This window comes from Pezoporus occidentalis, unplaced genomic scaffold (genome assembly GCF_034315485.1).
Source record: "Pezoporus occidentalis ecotype Australia unplaced genomic scaffold, CSIRO_AGI_Poc_V1 ctg174, whole genome shotgun sequence".
NCBI classification, from domain to species: domain Eukaryota; kingdom Metazoa; phylum Chordata; class Aves; order Psittaciformes; family Psittacidae; genus Pezoporus; species Pezoporus occidentalis.
In genome coordinates this window covers 1,178,244-1,200,966 of record NW_026913576.1, presented here as the reverse complement: position 1 = coordinate 1,200,966, position 22,723 = coordinate 1,178,244, and the positions used below count along the sequence as shown (strand labels likewise).

The 22,723-nt window shown below is 38.5% G+C and overlaps 1 long non-coding RNA gene across 1 annotated transcript in view; it reads left to right on the top strand.

Moving 5' to 3' along the window:
* Positions 1-674: 674 nt before the first annotated feature.
* The window catches only part of LOC134161435 (uncharacterized), a 62,553-nt gene continuing 40,504 nt past the window's right edge, over positions 675-22,723 (top strand). The window contains exon 1 of the long non-coding RNA XR_009963976.1: positions 675-853. This is a non-coding gene — a long non-coding RNA (uncharacterized LOC134161435). The remainder of the gene's footprint in view (positions 854-22,723) is intronic.

The following is a 22,723-nucleotide window of genomic DNA, read 5'->3' as shown; positions in this document are numbered from 1 at the left end:
AGTTACAGTTTGTAAATACAGCTACCTACTGAACATTTCAAAAGCCAGATTACTGAGATGTAATAGATAAAGGACACCACCCCTTAGTTTGCTTCTCTTAAAATGTTATCTCAGAGTCTTATCCTGTCTAGAGTAATCTCTCCTGTGAAGTGCATTCTTTCCCAGTATTATCGCTGCTGTTTACAATTGGAGATACTTAAAATGAGCTAAATACTTGACTTCCCCTTATAATAAAGTTTGGATAGCACTCTGTCAGCTACATGTAAACTTTGAACGTGAGTGCTCCCTGTATCAGTGTTTGCTCTGGTAAAGGGGAAATGGACATGATTTTTTACTGTGTTCACTAATTACCACAGTTTCTAGCCTTGCCACATCCTAAAACAAGAGAAGTAGTATCAATCAAACTCAGCCACTTAATTGCCCAGTTCTGAAGACTGGGGAATTCATGAAAGAGAGCCTGAGAAAGGAATTCCTTTCCAGACAACTCTGATTGTTTTCTTTTGACAGTCAAAAACTCACTGGGTCATGGAAATGATCAGACTAAATCTGTCAAGTGTCTACTACCTTTTAACAAGTGCCTGTTAACAAGTGTTAAACCTGAGGCACTGCTGAAGCCTAAGCACTGAACTCAGCATTGATTTAGATATAACTACGTGTGTTCACTGTTTCTCAGGCATGAAAAATCTCCCCGTAAATCGTTTTGGTAATGTACAGAGACTTTTGGAAAGGAAGGCCATGGTCTGTCAGGACCCTGAGACATAAAACTAGACGCTGCAGCCCCCTGGGGAGTGAGTAGCAGGAGCTGGGCGATGCCACCAGTGGCTCTTCCCTCTCTAAACCCCTGACTCTGAGGGTAAGTACATTACAACTAATTACGTCTTTGGACTGTGCTGACACGAATAAACCATTTAAGGTTAACTGTCATGCTTCTTAACGTCATAAAGACTCCTCTTCATAGAATTAAAGCCCTATTAAAATTGTGTCAAATCATTCCCTTGTGCTGGGTTAGTTCCTATAAAATGGTCTAGAAATGTTGGTTTTTTTGGGGGGAAGAGTTGGGTGCACTCACTGTAGTAGTGTCCGAGTAATCTTTATCATAAATGTGTTTTTCATGTGTCAGAAATGTTGATGTCAAGTATGCAGTGGCTTTTGAAAACAAATGTCATCTAGTGTAATAACAAAGATCTGTGTGAACATTAGGAAGAACATTGGTATGGTTAGGAATGCTCCAAGACTGTTAACTAATTATATTTTGCTACCTCATGGGGGTTTTTGCTTAATGATTTGTATTTATTAACTTGCATTTACCTTAGCTGTGGTTGTCAGTGCCATCTTTTTAATATAAACAAAGAGGAAGGAAGTAGCAAGTGATAAAAAGATCTATTTTGTTAACCCTTGGTTAGGAAATGGTTCACATGTATTAGAAGCAGATGCAATAGAAATATTAATACTAAATCCAGCAAGATACTGGTACAGTACAGTAGTACATACACTGTAATAATTTGTAAATATAACTCATATACTCTTATATACTCTTATGTACATGAACATTTTATGAGCCCAGTTGATGCGTTGAGGTGTAGCAGTGAAAAATTAAGAAAACCCTAGAGAACTGCAAATACCTTACGTAATTTATTGTTGATTTTATCCTAAGTTGTTAACTAGCTTTATCTAGTAACATGTTGCAAGTACGTCAGCGTTTCATAGCTAACATATATCTACAAAAGATGGTGTTAACTGTTGGTTTTTTTTCTGTTTTGCTTTCGTTTCATTAAATAGGAAGCTTCTTTATGAGTCAAATTATTTGTGCAATTTTGAAAGCACCCCAATAATTAGAAGATCTTTGAAAAGGCAAGCATATACATCTGGATTGCTTTGGCAAGGCAAGGAGCTTTTTGAAATGAAGGAAACAGCTTCTCTTTTAAAAAACCTTTTATACCCTTGTAAAAGGCAATAAAATATATATCAAACATAGATGGTACTGACTGCTCTTTACAGTTACTATTAAGATTTATGGTCCCTGAAGTTAAATATTGACTTTGGCATCACCTTGGTCAATATTTATCTCTCAGATCGATAAATCTTAATATTGACTGCAACTGAAGTCACCATTCTGCCCAGTGTTACTGCTGACTGATTTATATCAATATATTTTCCTGTCCCCTCGATATATCTTTTACTTTCCTGTGTTCCTGTTTGGTGATCTTGGAAGATCTTTTTGCATCAGGAAACTTTTTCTCTGCAGAGAGCGTTGTCCTTCCAATCCGGTTGTTTTACTCCTTTCCTTATTTCTTTATACGTTCTACCATAACTTCATGAACCATCTAAGATAGTTTATGGCATGAAAACATTTTTCCCATTGCCTAAGTGAATGTATAACTTGTGAGAGCATACTAGGCTGGATAATTTTCATTGTGATTTTACGTACTGGAAGTTATAATCATCATAATCATCCTAATCAGTATTAGTGCTTTCTCTTATTGTCCTTAAATTTCTATATTAACATTTACTTTCCTGCCTACCAATGTTTTCACTCATTTATTAGAATTATAATACAATTGAAAATTGCAGTTTATTTAAAATTTAATTATTCAGTCCTATTTGGCAAGTTTTTATTACTTTGATTTCTGCAACACAATCCAGTCCAAGAAGAAGTTAGAGACATGATCACAACTAGCTTTTCATATATATAGTTTTTCTATTATTGCTGGAATTTTTGTATTAGCAGGATCTTTGAAGCTAATTGAACAAAGCTCTTTTACCAAGTCCAATTGAAATTGAAGTGACTAATGAACTTTTCTGAACATGATCTATAGATACTTATTAAGGCAAAAATAGGTTGCTGGCTACCTTCCTTGTATTATCCTAAACCAAACCTTGAAAAAGATCTTTTTTTTTTTTTTTAACATAAAAGATATGTATGTTATTTCCTGAACTGTTTTCTCACCAATAGAAATGTACAAGCATGTCCCTGGCAGTGTTCAAGACAAGGTTGGATGAGGCCTTGGGTGATATGGTTTAGTGTGAGGTGTCCCTGCCCATGGCAGGGGGGTTGGACCTTGATGATCTTAAGGTCCTTTCAAACCCTAACTATTATGATTCTATGATTCTATGATTCTGTGATTCTATGTTCAGTGGAAATTACCCTTTCTGCTCTTTTTTTTTTCTTTTTCTTCTGTTTCTTTCTTACTGTTCTGTTTTTCAGTTTCTAAAAAATCTACCTTTCTTTTGTTCCCTTGTGCGAATGCTGTCTGTGCCCTGACTGTGCTGGCTTGCGTCAGCCCTGGTGCACCACTGCTCTGCAATCCTGTCCAAGAGGCTGTGGTACAGAACCAGCCCCAGCACTGTGTGCCCAGTGTGAATCACAGCATCATCCACCCATTCAGCCTTTGATCCAGTGTTGCTCTTTTTCTGCTATACATCTCCAACCACAGTGATAGCTTAATTAAGCAATGGTAATATAGATGGTCTCTCCATCCATATCAACTCCAAGAGTAGGCATTTGAATACAAAAGGATCCTAATTTTTTTTAAAGTGTAATTCTTTCAGATGTTTGAGACTGTAAAATGTCTGTATGAGTTGTGCTCACACTTGAACAAAGGAAGAATAGGAGTTTCAAGAAACTTCTACATTTTATTTCCACCACTGGGAAAAGCTAGAAGAATGCTATTGTTAAATAATGAAATGAAGAATGCTAGGCTGCTGCACCCTACTGAATAAAATAGCTGCCAAACAAGGTAATATAGAAACATTCTCTAAATACTGAAATGCTGATCTAACAGTATACCCTGTCACGATTAACTGCTTCTCAGACCTCTAGGGAAACAAGACTTAAAATGCTGGTGACCTTGCACCACACATCTTGCTCTGCTCCTGAAACTGATGGTTGCTGATGAGGACAACAATGCTAATGTGGAGCAGTGATGGATTCTTTTATCCTCTGATGCAGCCCACAGGCTTAGAACACCTCACTTGATGTGGCCTCTGACTCCTCAACTAACTGCAACAGGGCTGAGGAAAAGTGAGGATGGTGGTAAGACCATGTAAAATTGTAAGAAGAATTTATCTCCCAGTTGTTGAGCAAACAATAGAAGGACATTCCTTTTATAGGTCCTGATAATGAGCAAATCAAATTTGTAGCCACTTAAAAGCATCTGGGCACATGTGCCATGCTTCCAAGTCCTGCTTTTGAAGTTGAGACTGACCTAAGAAAACTATGGTGCTTTCAATGGCAGATAGAGATATGAGGCTGGAGGGACTATCTGAGAACAAATTAGAGCAATAAAATATGTTTAGCTTGGATAAATAACAGCTAATGGATTGGGAATGCATATAACTGACAAATTTGGAGAAGGCTGTAAACAACAGCAAACTCAATGACAATTCCGAATGTTCAAGTAGATTCAGCTAAAGAGTAAGAGATTGTTTACACCAATAAATTCACTTTTATAATTATGCAGCATAATTATACAGCATAATTGTAATTATCCTGGAATTATTCTGAAGGAAGAGTGTCCACAAGGGGAGTTATGCTGATATAAAGATACTACTGAATTTCCCTGTGTAGACAAGCCTCAGCAAAAGAAAGGATTGTTTTTGTATAAAGCCTCCGTGCAGCTACTGTTACTAGTACCACAGTGCAATACAAAACAGAGAATGTAAATTACAGGCATAGCTTTTAGTTGATTGAATCTATCTAGTTCAAGCCATGTCCCCAGAGAGAGACCTCCTACAAACACCGGCTTGTGTGACACTTATTCCTATTTCATATGAAGAGTCTTTGCACTTTTCAGTCCCCTGATTCTCCTAGGACTGTGTCCTGCTCTGTAGTTTACTCAACTAAATAGTTTGCATGACAATAGCTCACTCTCTGCCTCTATGGCACTGACATCCACAGCTGTAAGGCGCTTGTCCTGAAGGTGATTTACTCCAGCCTATTGCTGGTGTGTTTGTATCTAATAGGGTTTGTTTTTTCATACTTCTCTAGATTTTAGTTAACAAGCTTTAAGCTTCCTCTGGGAAGCTATATTATATGCCTAAACCTGTCTGCAAAATGTTGTTCTGCATTAATGGTACCAGAAGAGCCAAAGTGGTATATTCCCCTCAGTTATGGATGCTCATGTACAACCACATTTATAAACCATTTGCACCGCTTTGTTCTCTTTGGCCATCTCACTGGACTAGAATACAAGGTTAAATGAGTATGCTGTCAGTGAACAAAATCTATCAGTTCCATGCCCCTAGACAAGCAATGGTGCAACTGCTTGAGGAGCAATATTGAGGCTTCAGGATAATCCGAATGTCCTTCTTACAGTGTATTTACAAGGAGATTTATTGTTATAATCTGTTTAAGATTTCAAACTGAGCGATCCAGAGCAGTTTAAATATTTGAAGGAAGGTTGTCCTGGGTTCAGCAGTAGCAGTCGTTTTTCTCCTTCTTAGTAGCTGGTGCAGCTCTGTGTTTTTGACTTTTGGCCTGGGAACAGCGCTGATAACACCGATGGTTTTAGTTACTGCTCAAGTGACCAAGGTCTTTGTGAGCCTCATGCTCTGCCAGTGAGGAGGGGAAGTGGGGAGGAAGCGGAGACAGGACACCTGACCCAAACTAGCCAAAGAGGTATTCCATACCACAGCATGTCATGCCCAGCATATAAACTGGGGGCAGTTACCCCAAAGGGCTTGATCACAGCTCTGTCAGGCTGGGTATCGGTCGAAGGGTGGTGAGCAGTTGTATTCTCTTCCCTTGTTATTTCCTTTATCATTATTATTATTATTGGTGGTAGCAGCAGTGATTTGTGTTATACCTTAGTTACTGGACTGTTCTTCTCTCAACTCCTGTGGGAGTTACATTCTTTTGATTCTCCTCCCCATTCCTCCAGGAGCTGGGGGGGTGGTTGGGGGGGGAGAAAGGTGGGGGGAGTGAGCAAGCGGGCTGTGTGGGTTATTGACTGTACTTAAGCCACGACAAAGGTCCAGAAAGCAAACAGTATGACAAGGAATTGCTGTTATAATTAGTTTGAATAACGTAACTACTCTTGCCTAGCATTATTTACAGTCATTTCAACAGGAAGATGATGTCATAATCTTCATTTTATAGAAGACAGGCAAAGAGAAGTGGCTTACCCGAAGTCCCATGCCACTTCCCTGCTGGGAGAAGTAAACTGACGTGCTAAATTCTTGGATAGCTACTGCTGAGAGGCCATGATCCAAGGACATGTTTGTAAAGACATATATTTTAAATACCTTAGGAACCTGTGCAGTTGCATGAAAGGAGAAGTCACTTTCACTGCTGAAAGAGGAGGTTGGAAATATATAGTTTAATTGAAATAAAGAATTTTAAAAGGCATCTGACTGTGGGATGGGTAAGATAGATAGATTATTCCAGAACTGTGTTTTTCCGTGGCTAAACATTTTGCTGTTTTTTGTTAATACATAGAATTTTGCAAACTTGATTGCTTGTTCCTTGATCCTTTCTTTAAAGTGACAAGTAATTCTTACTCAGTTTTACGCATCCAAAATAATGACTCTTTTTGTCTTCAGCTTGTCACTGTGTTTCCTTCTTTCAATTGTGCTAATTTTAAAGTAAGAAAGCACAACAAAAATAATGTAACTTATCCGTCTGTAAACTCTTCCTTGCCACAAAACTTGTGTCCAAATTCCCATCTTCAAAATGGGTGAATGACTTTCATACAACCTTTCTCTTTCTTAGTTTCTGTTTCCAATTTTCTGACATATTTTTGTCACATTCTTCCTCTCCCAATCTGGGAACTTTAGGTTAGATTCACAAAATGACTTAGGCTTCATCTGGGAAACATTGCGGCGTCAGTGTGATCCCACATACCCAGGTTGTACCTTCATACCATGAACAGCCCCTGGAGAGCTGGCTGTGAATGAGGTTCCAAAAGGCTAGTGGGCTGCTCTGTTGAATGTAACTCTGGGGAAAAGCTCAGGAGAGTGTCACACTCCCTGCTGCGCCTTTGGAGATCACACTACTTAGCTCTTCTGCATGGGGTTTGCTGAGAACTGTGTGCCCAAACAGATGGAATTAAAGTCATGGGAAAGGTTTTGCCTTTGTCTAGTTCTACAGTGAGCATAATACTCCCCTAGGATGCAGGAAAGCCAGTTTTGTCTTTGTTTCTTCCTTAAGGAGACCTGAGTCTATCTCTTTCCCCTCTTAGAATAATGTCATCAGCACTAGGCACTTGCAGAAGATGTCTGATGAGGCTTATAGCTCCACTGCTCTCCTCCCAGTACAGTTCCTTAATCACCTGGGTATTAGAAACTAGCTTAGGTCTCTCTGCAAAGCACATGTCCAGAATGAGGCATCTCTCAGATTAAGCAGCAGATGAGAGGAATTTAGAATCATCTTTGTGTAGAAAGACAGTTTTACAGATTTATCCCTTTCTTCCTTTAAAACTGTTTGTCTTGTCTGTAATTCCAGCTCCATCACTAGTGTGTGGGTTCACCAATTGCTAGCCTGTGGAGCAGAATTCTCCTTTTTCTGAGCCATTATTACATTTACAATTATACTGGCTTTTAAAGACACTACAGCTTTGTCATTAGGCAGAGTTAAAAAGAATGCTAATTAATTCAACCTAGCACACACCTTCCAGAATTTCAACAAAGGAAAATGGGTCTTTAAACAGGATAGGCAGTTGTAAGTATAAGCTTCTCTAAACAGTATAGCTCAACTAGCTCAGCACCTTTTATGTTGCTGCTGTCTCTGTACTTACAAAAAAAACAGAATGAATTTACGGCTTCTGCTAAATTTGTTTCTTTCAAAGGCAAGGTTGGATTGTCAGTCTTTCACATGCATGCCCTCCTCCCTACCCCCCAGGAGAACTGGTTCTAAAAATGGAACCACTTTGTTCTCCTGGAAAATATAAAATTCAGATCTCAGGTAGAATTCAGATAGTTTGGAATACTTCCTTAAATTATGCTTTCCAGTACCTAAAAGGTGCGCATATTGGAAAAAATGTCCTATGTGCTGGGACATTATGGCAATATGGTATGAAAAAAGATTTTAAAGTATTGTGGCCTAACATTACTAGTAATAGATTTTGCTGCAGGAAAGAAGTTGTCAAGTCAAATCTCATGTCCTAATTGTTAATTATTGTTGTCTTTGTCTCAAAGAAATTCTGAGACTAGGCAGCTTTATTTAGTTAAAATATTCCATGAAAATTCAACACCAATCACATTTAAAAATAAATGTTCAGTAGCACAATGAAGAAATAGACAGTATCATACCTATTACATTTGCTGTTCTTGATCTCCAAATAATATTTATGCTTATGATGTCATCTATCTCTTAAAAGTGAATACTGTGTAGATGTAAGCTGTTCATTTGACTGTCCTAGGGAATGAACTCTGCTTCAGTGGGTGAGTAAGTAATGCATGCCTTTCAGCATGTGAACTAATCATTGTTTATAAAGCCCTGCAAATGCAATCTGGTATTTATTTGGTGAAAAGACATAGTTGCAAACTGATTGTAATCCTGACCTTGATAAAATAAGACATAATTTTATGCAGCAGTGATCTCCTGCCCTCCTAGGGGAGCCTTACCAGCTTTGTTTGACATTTGTCTCAGTCTGAAATTTTACTCTGACCTAAGTGTGCATCCATTTGATGAAAGTCTTGCAGAAAGAAAATCTTTCTCTTTAAGGCTAGGTCCCACTCGTATCACCATATGCAGTGTGTTTTGATGAAATCATAGTTCTCAACACTCGCATTAATAGAAATTAAAGGTCACACACATGAATTAGCTATGGTAGTTTACTTCCTTGTCAGATGTCAGCTTAACTATGCTAACTGTTGGTAAAATTTAGGCCCATGCCCTGAGTATGCTCAGATGTAAAGTAAAGTAAAGTAATATATTCCTTAGCTCGATCCTGATGAAAGAGTTTGAACTAATCATGCATACCATTGCTCAGCTGATTGGAGGTAACTTGTTCTGCAGCCATAACTTCATTGTATATCTATGCCTCAATTATCAGCTCATATCTTCCATGAGTCTTAGAAATGCTGGTATCAATAAGAGCTAGGTCTAGCAGCTGGAAGTTATGTAGGATTTTATAGGCCTATGTGGACAGAAAGGCTGGAAGCACCAAGATGCTTCATTTAGCTAACCCTCAGCTACCAGGAAGTAATGCTTTCAGTCCTCAATAATCTGAGCTAGACTGTAAACTTCATGGTAGGGATTGTCACTTAACTGTGTTAGTATAGTGTTGCAGTATAAGAATCAGCCCATTTGAGTAGTGACAGTATGTAAAAATAATTTCTGTTTTATTCTAAGCAGATTTGCTCACTGTAATGTCACTGATCTCCTCAGGCATGAAGAATCTCTTTCTTTTATCAGTCCACATCGCTAGCTGTTTGTGCTGTAGATCATGATGAAACATGTTTACATGCATGGACCATATGGCAAATTCAACATTTCAAGCACCTTTGTATGAAGAATATCTGAGCTATGTTTAATATCCCTTCTTTTTTCCTTCAACATCAGTCCAAAAACACATGACTCCAATTAGTTCCTATCTATCTCAAACAGTTTATTGGCAGCAATCTGTTCCCAGTATTGCCAAAATACATAAAACTGTTTCAAGTCCCATGATTATTCATGGCTTTCTTTACAATTCAAAATTCAGATGAATACCTTAATATTACAATGAGATGAAAAGAAGTGAAAATTACCTTTAAACTCAGAAAAACAAAACAAACCAAAGCTTGGGTCTAATTAACCTTGGCAAGAAAAGAAATCACTGAGAAAGAATGAAAATCTCTCCGACTCAAAGAGGCCAAAGCAAAGCCCTCTGAAGTCCTAACAAAACTCTCAAAATAGGATTTAACTGGTACATTAGTGCTGCTCAGGCTGATGTTGATGCTCTGTACAGAGATTAATTTTACCCTCAAAAAGGAGGTTTCCTGACAAATACATTCAGTCTGTATTATTTATGTCTTTAAGTCCAGAAAATCCTGGAAGTTCTCTGCTTACTCCCTTATATCTCAATGAATTAGGTTAAGGCAAACATCGCAGGGACTGAGTATTTCCTCATGCCTGGGTGTTTACTGACATTTTAAGTAAGTTCCAAAATTTATGTAGGGCAAAGATTTCTGGGGCTCTGTGTTCATTCTTCACTCCACTGTCACTACTGTGAAATACTTGGATTTAAATAAAGTTAGTACAAAGTTGCACAGAAATTATAGTCAGCTTACCCCAAGGGAGCTAATAAACAAGACAATATAAGCAAGTCCTCAGAAAAGAGTCTTCAAATCATATCCCAGAAATGTACTCTGACAGCTTGCATCAGAAATAAAAATCAGAATTAGGAGCAGGATTTTAAACATCCCTTTTAGGCAGCTCATCAGATTTCATCTCCGTTTTAACACAGGTAGAATCTGTTCCAAATATGAGAAGGACTGCCATTTGTAAGTATTTTGATTTCATGTCTCTCTTGTGACTGAATTACTTTGGAGAATGACAGAATAAAAGCTGGGGTAACAAATCAGGTGATATTTGAAATAGCAGCTCCCCATCCTCTGCAAACATATGGACAAAATGCTGTATAGGTGGTAGCAGGGTACATTCAAAAGAGAAAAAAAGCATTTCCCTTTTGCCTCAGTTCCATGAATCAGATCCAATGCTACAATCAGAACTGCAGTATCTGCAGACAATATCTATATGGAAAGTGCCAGAGTGGCATGCCATGGAGATCTTGCAGGCTGAGACCCCCAAGCAGTAACCTTGTGTTGAAAACTATAGCAGTTTCATTAGCTTCAGTACCGTTTTCACATGTGATTACTTTTGTAAATCAAACCACTGGATGAGTGTCTTTCTTCACTATATTTCTCAACATCACTCCAGCTAACAGAAATTGAAGCTTCTCTGAAGACTAAGCCAAGCCTCAAATTATGTCTCAAAAATAAAGAAATTGGCATACTTTTAGAGGGTTTTTCAACACCTTTGACCGTCATTACTTCTGCTGCTGTTGTTTGTGCTTTGCACCATGCTTTCAAAACCACACGCTTCAATGTTGGAATACTCAGTACTTCTGTAAAGGATGGGAAGAGTAGGATGAGATAATCATATTCTATTTTGATTCAGGATTGCTAAAAGCTGAATAGACAATATAGAATAACTGCAGAATCATGATTGTTCTATGAAGTAATTCCAAACAAAAGCTTCAAGGTCATCCTTTCAACTCCCAGGATTCTGATTTGCTTCTCTTTTGGCTCTGACACTCACTAGACTCCCTTTTTGAGCCAAATCAATTTATTAACCCAGAAGAAAATAATAATTTATCTTTTTGATTTTTTTTTTTTTTTTGCCATGTTAGCTGGTTTACAAAGGAGTATGACAAACACCAGAGCTGGTACACAGATTAGGTGACGGAGTAGGAATGTATGGAGGAAGTGTCAGGACCTTTCCCTTACAGTCACAAGGCACTGTTAGATTTACTTATCTTTTATAACTTACTCCTTCTAGCAAGTGAAAATACTAAGATAAATTCATAACTGTTGAAATGTCGCATGAACTCAATCAATTTGTATACGTTTCATGTGGGATGTTTATAGTGAAACTAATTTTAGAAAGATGTGCTCTGTTTTATTTTCAAGATCCACTTGGATTTCTGCTAGAGTGTCTTTCTACAGAGAGTTACCAAAATGAGAGGTTCAGCACCAGCCTTACATGTTTTACATAATTACCATTTATATTTGCTAAAGTGGCCTTTCAGGGATAAAAAATAGCTGTATGAAATCTGTTCTAGAGGGGGAAATATACAAATATTCTTCAAGTCAGCAAAAAATACTTGCAAGCTCTCAATGAAGTGTTATTCTGCAGGGACATCTACAATTTTATAGGATGCAATTTCACAATTCAGGCTTGGTTTGCCATGTGTGGAGAGCAGGCTGATTGCATCAGGTGGTGGAGCATTATCAAGTCATTGTTAACTCATTGCCACAGAGAGCATAAATGGTTTTCCCCACTGCAGTCACTAACAGTAAGAGTCAACTGGTTTGGCAAGCATTTGACACCTTATCCCTCAAAATACTTTAATATTTCTCTTCAAAGTGCTTTTTAAAGTCCTTCTTCACTCCCATTCTAAATATCTATTGATAGGCCACTAATAAACTTTGACCTTTTTGCTAACTACCAGTTCTAGTAATTCTTGTATTTTGAATCTGTTCTTGGCAGGATCTTCATTTTATTCTGTATTTGCACGATGGCTTGCACCTATTTTGGTCCATAAATCTGACGAGCTGGACTAATGCAAATAATAAATGCATATAATAGTAAGCCAGCTGTACTGGCCTGAAAGTTTATCTTTGTATTATTCAGATACAGATATTGACATATAGACCTACTGTGATGAATCATCACATTTGACAAACTGAGTAGAATAAAATAAAACAGCTGAATTTTAGGAGATGAATATAATGTGCTGAAACAACAGTTCATTCTACTAAGCTTCTACCTGGCAGGAATTAATGAAGGGCAGATACCAGAGAAGGTTGTCAAATCAATATGGAGGCCAGCCTTTAAGCTTATGATGGAAGTGGGGTGCTACAATTTTCACCAGAATTTCTGAATGTGCTTGGGATAACGTTTCTTTGTGTTAATACTGTCGGTTTGCTTATCCTCATAGGCTCTGTATTTTTCTCCCTGTAGCCCAGCAACATGCCTGGCATATATATATTTCAAATAATATTGTGTATGTAACCAAAAGCTTTAAATTGTTCTCAAAGTAACTTTCAAAACCTCTACATCTTGAAACATGAGGTCCCATGGACCTCAGCTGTTCAACTTGACATGGGCTTGAGGCAAGAGATGATACCAGTGATTCCTGTGTGACACATAATAGTGAAGCTCCAGTAGCATTCCCTTGCCCACAAGGAAACTGAGATAGGTAATGGCTGTCATTGTACTAGGTCATGAACCCTCAGGAGACAGTGAAATAAAATGAAGCTTATTGGCTAATACAGTAAATTTTGGGTATAAGATTGCAGGCAGGAAGCCTGATCACTTGCAAAAGGGGCATGGGATGTATAAAATAGCAGATGACAGAGAATATTTGTGAAGGTCAGAGGATCACACAAACTTTATACAATAGTAATAACAGTCAGATTTATTATTAGTATTCTTGTTAGCAGATTGGCCAAGGCAAACAGCAGCATGACACAATTCCATAAACTTAGATGGACAAGCCAATATAACTGGGGCTCTAGTTGTCTCTAATGAATCAATTGCCTGATCAGATGTGCAAAGAGATTGCAGAGCTCTTGCAAAACACAGAAATCCAATTGCGTTCTGGAAGGATTCTAATAATAGGACATGACATAACCCATTAGGGTTTTCAACAAGCAAGTAGCTACCTACTGATCAGTCTTTCTGACAGCAAATTACTGATGGGGAAAGATGGGATCAGAGGAGATGTCTACTGTGACAACCTGGAGGAATGTTGAAGTTATCAAGGCAGAACGTAAGAACAGCCACAGTGGGTTGGAACAAAGATCCACCTAAACTGCTACCTGAAAGCAGTCAAAAGTGGATAACCACTTTTGGATAGGTGGTGGACAATCCTATAGTCATAGTTAATGAACTTCCATCAATCTACAGTTCATGTGTTTCCCTAACCATGTATATTATCTCTGTGCTTAACAGGTATTAATGTCTTGAACAGATATTAATGTCTTGTTTTTCTATTACTCTATTTAATCATTTGGGAAACCATAAAGCCTTTTGGCATCCATGATATACTGTGTCAATAAATGCCACAATTTAATTGTGCGTTTGGAGAAGAGTATCTCATTTCATTTATTTTCAGCATGCCACCATAGATTTTAATTCTAAACAGGCATAGCTGTTCCAGTCATATCACCTCCAATTGTATCTTTACTATGTGCTTTTAACTATGCTGTTACTTGATTAACATGGCTTCACTATGAAAGTTTGTGAGAATAATATTTTTCACAGTAGTGGTAGCAGGGGAGACTCCAAAGCCCTTGGTCCAATATACAGGGATGCATATGAATTGCCATCACACAGTATCAGCAAGACAGCATTCCACAGATGTACAGTACAGAAGAAGGGCAGATTTCCAAGGAGTCAATTTCAGATCCCGAAGTGGACCCAAAATGCTTCCCAAACCCCTCATTTTTATTTTGGTAGCCAATTTTACCAGAAGGTCAGGATAAGTCTGAGCTCTGTCAAAAGAAATGTCAGGAAAAATATTTTTTTCTATGGGTTACTGGGTGGCTGTTTATATTTTCACACTGAAGAAACATCATGGAAGTAGGAAATGTATACAATTAATCCAGAAGGGGTTCAGTTCCAGTACTCAGTTATGGCTGTAGGTGAGTATTCATCTAATTCGAGCTGTCTTAGTGTTCAGAAAGGATCTGGGGATATTCATGTAGCTGAACTTACTGGATAGATTTTCAGAAAGACAATTGTGTACATTTAAAAACAAATACTGCTACTGTGGAATATTAAAGTAGGTAGTTGAGCTAGGGTTTCTCGGAATTGTTTGTGCTGTTTATATGGCTGGTTTATTCTAGCGAGTCTTCTTGTACTGAGGAAAAAACAAAGTACAGTGAGATCCTATTCACCCTTTTTATGCTACTGATTTTATAGACTTCTGTCATGTCCCCCCTTGGGCATTCTTTTTTTTTTTTCAGGCTGAAAAGCCCTGGTGTAGTTGTCTGTTCCTTGTATGAAAATTATTCTGCATGTTTGATCTCCCACATTTCCCTTCTTTAAAGTTTTCCAGTTCTTGTATTTTAAGGTGGGGGCCCAACATGGCACGCTGCATTAATGATGTCTGTTGCCGTGTGTTTATATATAATATGGAATAATGATGATAAAGAGAGAGAATAATGTTCTTTTTTTTTTTTTTTTTAAATAGACTCATCATGTAATGTACTTTTATAAGTCCTCCTGATCAGCAAATTGCCTTTTTTTTCTCTGTCATTATTTGACTAGTTATATCTATGATCTCAGGTATCAGCAATGTATGTGGAACCTCAGACAGAACTGACCTCACATTCACCCTTCCCATGAGTAACCCGAAGGACTTGGGTGGCATCATGAAGGTGCTTAAGAGCTTCTGAATCATACCCTATGTTAAATGAGAATTTCTTTGTCAGTACTAAGTATATGAAATACACGAGACATCTTCTTGGTTGTCCAGTTCCCACATTTATCTTCTATAGAAACAGAACTTGACTAATATTTGATTTTTAAGACAGGCCTCATTTTTGAATGTATTGTATCATAAAGACAGGTTTTCTTGCTAACTCGGACTACTTCATGATTTTGGGTTGAAAAAGCTTTAATTCTTGGTGAGATACGTAAGAATGACTTTAAGTGAAGTTTAATCTGAGGTTTTCAAAACATTTAGATCTGAAGCTCCCAGTGAAACTGAAAAGGGTAAAGTTGAAGCCATGTGGACTGAAATAAAGAAAAAATGTACAGATAACCTTTCCATGAGTACAACCTCTTGAGTTTCAATGAGATCTAGTGACAATGAGCTCAGCTAGTTTCTAAGTTCCAGTCCTTTGCCTGAAGCATGACATTACCAACTCTTTTCATTCTTACCATGACTTGGTTTTCATGGTTCATTGTGCAAGAATGAACAATGATCTCTTTTGTCAGTCATCCAACTGAAAATTGTTTTGCTTATTACTCAATATAAATTGTTCCTCTGCTAAAACATAAGCTATCAGCATATAAGGATTTATTGCCCAATTTTACCTCTCACAATTCTAAAACAGTACTTGCTCTTTTGGTACAGAATGAGAAACATGGTAAAAGAGGGCAATGTATTTTTCTCTAAAGAGAAAGTATTGAGTAACTCCCAAATTTGCTATGGTTCAAAGAGTTAGCTCTGGAAATCCATTATTTTGGAAGAGGGTTATGGAAAAAATTCATCTTTGTATTGAATATGAAATGGTAAGGTTTTCCAAAATGTCCTGGCAAAATAGGAGGCTGCATCTTATTGACTCAAGGATCCTTTGAACTTGAAGCTCCGAATATAGGACTGGAAAAGGTACAGCTGAATTCTGCAGACTGAGCACAGCACTTAATATTTGAGTGAAGAGCATCCTCTGAATTGCAGCTAAGTCTAGCCAACTCAATGAATTTAGAAACATAGTAGTCTTAAGTTTTATCTTTAGTCATTGCACACCTACGATCAGACTTGATCACCTCTGTGGACAGCTGAGAGTTTGACCTGAGGCTGATGAATTTAGGACTGTTAGTTATAGTAAGGTTTTACCTCTGAGCAGGCTCTGAGAATATAATTATCATGAAATAAATTTAGATAACTTAACATTGCTATGAGTCCCCTGAAGTCATAGCTGAACTATCGTTGTGGTGTGACCACAATTAATGTGTCTCTGACAGAGAAATGCAGGAAAGCCAAAGCAGCTAAAAAAATTACCTGGTTTGTGATCACAGCATATAAAAGAGTTTTTCCAGTGTGAGTTGTAAGAGTTAGAAGGAAAAAAAATGGTTCTATTTATTTGTACATTTTAAATTAAACAGTAACATGATAGAATTTATAAACTATTCTTGAAGAACAGTCCAGAAGCCAGGACTTTATTGAAATCTCCTGTTGTTAAACAGTGGAGTAAATGCTTTCTTTCTGTATTTTCTCTTTGGCCAGTGAGTTTTAAAGGCTTTTTCTTGACTGTGAGACAGGTTCAGCAGAAAGAGTAGAAGTGATATTTTTAACCAGTAAATGGCTCTCTGACCAAGAAATTTAAACTCCTCTGGAGCTGCAGGAAAGAAGAAATCCAGAGTTTTGGAAAGAACCTATTGTTAGTAAAGGAGCTCTCACTTCATTGTGTGTCCTGCCCTTCACAGTCCCATGAGTCAACTGAAAATGAACTTCAGAAAGAGTTACTTGGGGATGGTTTTGAAAAATTGCTGTACTTTTGGATTCTATTTGGAAATTCACTGTGGGACTACTTTTGAATTCCTTAGCGTTGTTAGAAATGCTTTCCATTGGTGGGTGCAACTACTCAGAATAGCACAAACTGGTGACAGGGAAAAAAACACACTAGAAGACCCCAGATGGGTCAGAATAAATACACAGAGAAATCAATACACAGAGAAATCATCTACTGAGGTGAAAATCAGTGTTATAATAAACAAAATGTTGGAATTTTTAGAAACACATGGCTAAGATGTCAGGGGACAGCATTAGCGGGTTTGCTCCGTGAGGGAGGACCAGGAGCCAAGGGTGACCTTCACATAAGCAGGATGCTCTTCAGCTAGGCACTGTCTCACAAGGTCTGAACAGGACCAGGCTGGTGATATGGTGGCATGCTCCATCAGGGCAAGGCCTATGGATGCCCTTGGGGTCCTTACATAAGAAAACTATCATCGGAGTGAAAGTTGTCATGAGTCTAAATCTTACTAGTTTTGCTTTTTGATTATTTACTGTAGTGTGGATTCAACTTCAAGCCACAGATCAAACGTCTGAAAACTCATGACAATTTTGTATTTGCATCCAAAGACCCTTATCACTGAGGGCTGCTTATTTGGAAGCAGACTGGAATTTTGTGCTTTGCTGCATCTCTTCAAAGCAAATTCAGCCCCTGTGTCCTCAGGCAAGTTTGCACATGGATGTCACTTGAAGGATTCTTGGTTTCAGTAGCATCTATTCACGGTATTACAGGATGCCAAAAGTACTAAACAATCATTGTTACTTAAGTTACATACTGCATCACTGGGAATTTGTGAAACATAACAATGCCCATTACTTCTGCAACTCTTCAACTGAGATTATTTGTCCCCCATCTGTGGACTTCAAAGTAATAATTAACTAAGCACACTATTTCCTGAACAATTTATAATGCTGGAGAAAAAGAAAAGGTGGTTTGGCATGACCAAAGGTGTCTTTTAAGGGAAATACATAATTAGGGCCTTGATTACGTATAATCAGTAATATTCTAAAGTGCCATAGGTGTTTTGGCCTGATTTCACTGGTTAGGAAACACCACTGTAAAGATATCATATTATTGCATAGGTCTTATTATATAAACTGAAGATATTAAACTGAAACAGATGTGTTGATTTCAGCTTGGCTCAAAACACACACAAGATGCCAATGTTTGCCAAATGGAAAAGGATAAAAATCAGTTGATAAAATGTTATTTTCATGCATCTGAGATAATTACAACCAGTAGTCAGTGAAACAAAATTAAAACCTATAAAGAATAAGCTGGCAGCAGCTGACAGTAGATGATACAGAGGGAGGTGAAATCCTTGTCAGTGAACCAAGCCAGTAGGCTAGTAGAACTATATAAGGAAAAATTGCTTTTTCTATATTCCCCACAACATAAGATTTAATATTCATTTATGATGACTTTCATGTCTACAGACAGTATTAATAGTTGTAACATTAGATTTTTTTTAAACTGTGTTTATAGTATTTCACTTAATAACCTTGTGCAGTACTACATCTCTTGTAAGTAAATACTTCTCTTTCTAATTGAAATATATTGCCTTTTAATTTTCAGTTCTGTGTTGTTATATGATGGGACAAGTTTAATAAAAGGAGAGATTGATCAGTTTATTACTATACCAGTAGCAATTTTGTACATCTCCATCAAGTATCCTGTTTCTCTTGTTCTGTCTGAGTTAATCTCTCCAATATAAATCCCAGTTTACCTCTACTATTACTCTGAACTTCATCAATCTCTGCTTTATCTTTATAGAATCATAGAATAGTTAGGGTTGGAAAGGACCTCAAGATCATCTAGCTCCAACCCCCCTGCCATGGGCAGGGACACCTCACACTAAACCATATCACCCAAGGCCTCATCCAACCTGGTCTTGAACACTGCCAGGGATGGAGCATTCACAACCTCCCTGGGCAACCCATTCAAGTGCCTCACCACCCTAACAGGAAAGAATTTCCTTCTTATATCCAATCTAAACTTCCCCTGTTTAAGTTTGAACCCGTTACCCCTTGTCCTATCACTACAGTCTCTAATGAAGAGTCCCTCTCCAGATACTGGAAGGCTGCTATGAGGTCTCCACGCAGCCTTCTCTTCTCCAGGCTGAACAGCCCCAACTTCCTCATCCTGTCTTCATACAGGAGGTGTTCCAGTCCCCTCATCATCCTCGTGGCCCTCCTCTGGACTTGTTCCAGCAGTTCCATGTCCTTTTTATGTTGAGGACACCAGAACTGCACACAATACTCCAAGTGAGGTGTCACGAGAGCAGAGTAGAGGGGCAGGATCACCTCCTTTGAGCTGCTGGTCACGCTCCTTTTGATGCAGCCCAGGATACGGTTGGCTTTCTGGGCTGCGAGCGCACACTGCAGCTGGCTCATGTTCATTTTCTCATTGACCAACACCCCCAAGTCCTTCTCTGCAGGGCTGCTCTGAATCTCTTCTCTGCCCAACCTGTAGCTGTGCCTGGGATTGCTCTGACCCAGGGGTAGGACCTTGCACTTCTCATGGTTAAACTTCATGAGGTTGGCATCTGCCCACCTCACAAGCGTGTCAAGGTCCCTCTGGATGGCATTCCTTCCCTCCAGCGTATCAACCGAACCACACAGCTTGGTGTCATTAGCAAACTTGCTGAGGGCGCACTCAATCCCACTTTCCATGTCATCGACAAAGATGTTCAACAAGACCGGTCCCAACACCAATCCCTGAGGGACACCACTCGTTACTGGTCTCCAGCCGGACATTGAGCCATTGACCACAACTCTTTGTGTGCGGCCATCTAGCCAGTTCTTTATCCACCGAGTGGTCCACCCATCAAATTGATGTCCCTCCAAGTTAGAGACAAGGATGTTGTGTGGGACAGTGAAAGTGAGTCCACCACAACTCTGCTCAGTATTGTAAGTCAAAATTGTTAATTTTTATATTGTGCTCTATACTTCCTATATTGTTTCTATGCAGCTAAAAATGTAGTCTTTTAAAGTAATTGTTAAAATCTGGCATTTTTCTTTAAGACAAAAAGCCTTCTTAGCAGTTCTAGCATGCAAATGTACATGCAAATTGAATTTTTATTTGGCCTTTTCAACAAATGTTTTATAACAACACTTTGTTTTCCTTGAGAGTTGAAAACTAATGAGCTCTGTCAAATTGGACAGCACGGTGTCTAGGAAACTGTTAGACAAAATGCTGATTAGTTAGTGAGCTAAAACCATAGCCACAATTTGCTGTTGATTGTTCAAGGCAAGCGGTTATTGAGTTTATCTACAAGATAATTCTTAAACAGAATGTATTTAGCTGGTTAGATTCAATAACAGGGAATCACATTCATTCAGTGGAAAGGACAGAATTATATTCTGAGTGATAGTCTAGGGAGAGTAATAGAGTGGGTGTTAATGTCTTTAGTTTGAAGCAGTTATTTTTCTGAATTAGGGTTTTGAGTATACTTACCATGATATGGAAGGAAGTCAGTAAAGTATTTAGGCATTTAATTAGGACTCAAACCCACCTGAAATTCTCTTGGAAATTAATAGAAGTTTGGAAAATTTTAACAGGAAGCTAAAGTAATAGACATTCATGCTGAACCTTTCTCCTGTGTATCCTTCATTTGGAGTATAGTACAAAATGCAGGTCTGCATATGTCCTGGGTTTAGCAGTAGCAGTCATTTTTATTCCTTCTTAGTAGCTGGTGCAGCGTTGTGTTTTGACTTTCAGCCTGGGAATAGAGCTGATAACACTGATGTTTTTAATTGTTGCTAAGTGATGCTTACGCTGACCAAGGACTTTGTGAGTCTCATGCTCTGCCAGGGAGGAGGGGAGGCTGGGAGGAAGCAGAGACGGGACACCTGACCCAAGCTAGCCAAAAAGGTATTCCATACCACAGCACGTCATGCACGGAGAGGTAACTGGGAGTTACCAGGAAGGGCATGGGCTCTCTTTTGGGGTTGGGGTCGTTTCAGTAGGTGGCATCATATTCTGCTCCCTTGTTATTTTCTCTTATCATTATCATAATTGATGGTAGCAGTAGTGATTTGTGTTATACCTTAGCTAGTGGATTGTTCTTATCTCAGCCAAAAATGATCAAAATCATTATTTTGATTCTCCTCCCATCCCTCCGGGAGCAGAGAGGTGGGGGGGGAAGGAAAGAAAGAGGGAAGAAGGAGGGGGAGTGAGTGAACGAGCTGCGTGGCTGGGTTTAAACCACGACAGTTCTCTGGTGCCCAGCGTGGGGCATGAGGGGTTGAGATAACGACGGATCTGACCAGAGTGTATCTAATCATATTTGTGATAAGCATTCATTGTTTTAGATTAATAGTCACTTGTCACAATGCTGATTTATTGGTTCTCAAGGTTGTTCCTCTTGATCTCACAGTTTCAGTATATCGTATCTTACTTCCATCCGGTATTTGCTGTATTAGTGTTTTTTAAGTGTGGGGCTTGGGCTAAGGTTTTTGTCCCATTGTACTTTATGGTAATGACTTGTAATACAATAGAATCATTGATCATGAAACTGATCTGGCTTATGTTCCCAGTGTGGCCACCACCTTTATACTTTGGGAGGTATATAATAGAAGTGCTTAGCAATTACACATCTTTTTTCTCCTTCTTGGGTGGTCAACCTGTGAAGGAGACATTCTTTCACCCTCCCAGTCCACCCCCTAGACCGTTTACAGCATTATTTGAGAGTTTTGAAGTTTTTGAATGGCCTTTTAATACTGTTGAGACCTGTTTGCTGATTCTGATGGGGATCACCATGTTGGCATGCATACAGAGTGTATTTTGCCCACGAGCATCTTGTCTGATTTCAAGAGTTAAGCAGATTCAGGTTTGGGTCTTGTCTGGAGTCAAACGACGATGTAGGAGGACCAAGAGATTTTCCCTGAGGCTGGACAGCCATGAGTGGCAGGGTGTGTGGGATAGTATGGGCAAGTATCTAGGTCAGTGGGCCCCTCCAGTACTTTGGAATTTCACCACTAAACAACTGCAAAATCCAGAAGAATTAGTAAAACACTTAAATGAGGTGTGTGGTCATTCTGGCCATACCAGAGATGGACAAATCATGGCAACGTGCTGGGGCTTGGCCTATGCTTACAGGGCCTTGTTCAACACTATCCAGCACCTTCAAAAGGCAAAAAATGTCCCTGGATCTGAGGGCTTAATTCACTATATGTGTTTTATACTGATTTCACATATAAGGGCATTCCCTGCATGTACTAAATAAATTTAAGGCCAGATTCTGCTTTGCTCAGTGGGAACAGAACAGAGCACTTTAGGATATACTGGTGTTCAGGAACTCATGACTGAAAAAGACTATGTGGTCAGTAATTTTCCAGACAGGATATTCTGGCACTAATGGCTATTGTAACCACATCTCTGAAGTGTTTGAAGGCTTTTTGTGATTTTGTGATGAGTGCCTTCCAATAAAAGACATTTACATGAATGTGGTCAACTATAAATGACTTAAGACAGATCTTACACTGACTCCAGCTTGTAGCATCTCTATTTGTTTCATTCAGTGCTTGATCTTTATTGTGACAATGACCACCTACTAAAACAATTATTTTACTTTGAGAAAAAAATTACTTTATTGTTAATATTTGCAGCCCTATCATATTTCTTAATTTTCTCTAACATCTTCTCTAAAAGAGTTTCAATATTAAAAAAAAAACAACAAAAGTTATTACGGACAGTTTCTTTTTGTAGCCATAATCTTGTGCTGAGAAAGCCGCTATCTTGGTGAGACAATCCATTAATTGATGGTACTATA